The 2,498-nt window shown below is 35.5% G+C and overlaps 1 protein-coding gene across 3 annotated transcripts in view; it reads left to right on the top strand.

Moving 5' to 3' along the window:
- The window catches only part of sec16b (SEC16 homolog B, endoplasmic reticulum export factor), a 14,781-nt gene extending 13,900 nt beyond the window's left edge, over positions 1-881 (top strand). For all 3 annotated transcript variants that reach the window (XM_086223742.1, XM_086223743.1, XM_086223744.1), the window contains exon 24: positions 1-881. This exon is cut by the window's left edge and continues 814 nt beyond it. The gene's annotated coding sequence lies outside the window, so the exon portion shown is untranslated.
- The last annotated feature ends 1,617 nt before the right edge of the window (positions 882-2,498 follow it).

Genomic DNA, 2,498 nt, shown 5'->3' on the forward strand with positions numbered 1-2,498 from the left:
CATTCAAAAATGTTATCAGATTTAAAAAGGGTAAATTCACTAATCCCATTACATCAATTTTTAATGATAAAATTTCTGAAACTCAATGAAATGGTTTACTTTGGCTTCACATCTTCCTGGTGGTGAAAAGCAGCAGGTCGTGTAGTGAGGTATAATTCCTAGTGTCTGACCCATGGACTCTGTTTATTTACTGATGATGTTTGCATTTGGGTTTATTTATAGACTCTTCATAGAAATCTAAAGGATAGGATTTATGTTTATAAAAGACACTGAATATATGTTATTTAAATATATTTTACAGCCATATGTCAAGCAAATACATGTATCTTTTCTGTTTTTGTTACAAATCATATTGTTGAATCGAATGGCTTATTTATGAGTTATTATAATACATATCAATGCATTTTTTTTTGCTGAAATGTATTAATTGCACTTACCTGTTCAATTTAACGTCTCATGTCTCATAAAGAGCACAAAGCTCTATCTACAGTCTGCATGTTTGTTTTCATGACCGACCAGTCAGATAATAATCACTTAAAGTCACATATGGAGTACATATATCATCCTAAGACATAGCTGGGTTTTCAGATGTGGTTTCTCACTTAGAGCAGAGCGACAACATGACAAGTGAAGTCTCCTTTTATGATAAGTCTGCAGGAGCTAAGTGTTAGTGAGTTGTCTGATAATCCAGCACACACACTCACAGCAGATGTGTCCAAAAAAGACAGCTGTAATATCTTATTAGGTGTCCAGTTCCTGTTGTTTTTATTTAATTTTTGTTGTTGCATGGTTTCCTTTTGTTTTAAAAGTGACTTGACAGTGTAATTTTAAAGTTTTAAAGTTTTTTTTTTTTTTACATTTTACATCACAATAAAACACAATAACCCAAAACGCTTGTGGTGATTACTATGATTTAAAAAAAAAAAAAAGGTCATACTGTGTGCATGTGAACTTCAAAAAAGTCCAGAAATAATGTATATTCTACACATATCTAGTGTCATGAGAGCACTTGGGACAAAACAATACCTTTCCTGCAACAGCTTAACTGAAACATTAAAACACCATGTCATCATTTCTGTTTTAATCACCTAAAGTTCTGTGCTCTTTTGTTTTTTTGTTTTAATTCATCATGTCCTACAAATAGATAAAGAAAAAATAGTCACCTAACATACCCCCCAACTTTGGCTTGCTTCTGTTAAACTTTGTAAAAAGCTGGTTATTACACATGTTTATCACACTTATTTTTTGTACATTTGCACTATCCCTTGTCCCTTATATTCATCTTCTTATATTCTTCTTCTTCTTCTTCTTATCTTCAAATACTATTTATGTTAAATTCTCCTTTGCTCTTGCTGCTGTAACAATGTGAATTTGCCCACTGTGGGACGATTAAAGGTTTATCTTATCTTATTAATGACAAAGATTTAGATTGCATATAAAATTTTAAAATACCATCTGAATGTATACATGAAGACATGTATCAAACAGAGTGTCCAATTTTTAAAAAAAAGTATCATGATCATAAAAGACTGACTTTAGAACAGGCAAAACTTGATGAGCCTGAACAGAGAGAAGTTGGGCTGGTTGCTTGTGTGTTATGTAGAGATGACATATTTTTGAAGGTCAACCCAAAATTTAGGATCATTTTGGTTTCCGTCAACCAAAAACTAATGAGGTTATAACTTTAGATTTGGAAATATTGCCAAAATAAGCTAATAAGTTTGAGTTTTACACATTTTGGTCAGCACGATAGTCTTGACTAATGAACACTGCTTTTATGACTTTAAAATAATAAACAGAATCATTAAAAGGTGCAACTGTCACGATCCCTGTCTCTTGTTTCCTGTTTTAGTTTGTAGTCATGTCCTGTCTTCTGTCCTCCCTCCTGTGATTACCTCATGTGTCACACCTGGGTGAGTGCACCACCTGTGTCTTGTTTCCCCTCATGTATTTAACTTGTGTTTCCTCAGTTACGCGTTGGGTCATTGTCGTCGTAGGTGGAGGTGGAGGTGGAGGTGTCGTCACTGTCACTGTCACTGTCACTGTCACTGTCACTGTCACTGTCACTATCGTCATTTGCTGTCTGTAAGTCTCCAGTCTAAAGTGTCAAGTAATCAGTGTGCAGTCTCAAGTCATCTGTCTCCAGTCTCAAGTCATCTGTCTCCAGTCTCAAGTCATCTGTCTCCAGTCATTGGTCTCAAGTTGCCTGTCTACCGTCATCAGTCACCAGCGTCCTCGTCTCAAGCCTCCAACATTCTGCATTTGGGTCTTTCTCATCCACCAACACACACCGTGACAGCAACATTACCACCAAGCTATAAACTGTAATGCAGATAGATTCGTGACCTCAGTATCACTGCAACTAGTTTTGATGGCATTGTAGGGCCTCCAGAAGGTTTGTGAAAACCAGTACCTGTTTCCAGAAGGTAACTGTTTCTTCTGCAAGACGTGGATACAAAACAATAAAAAATAATTAAGAATGAAATATGCTTGGTGAC

Source organism: Aulostomus chinensis, chromosome 14 (assembly GCF_037954235.1).
Source record: "Aulostomus chinensis isolate RoL2024-O1b breed Wild chromosome 14, RoL_Achi_v1.0, whole genome shotgun sequence".
In the NCBI taxonomy this organism is placed as follows: Eukaryota; Metazoa; Chordata; class Actinopteri; order Syngnathiformes; family Aulostomidae; genus Aulostomus; species Aulostomus chinensis.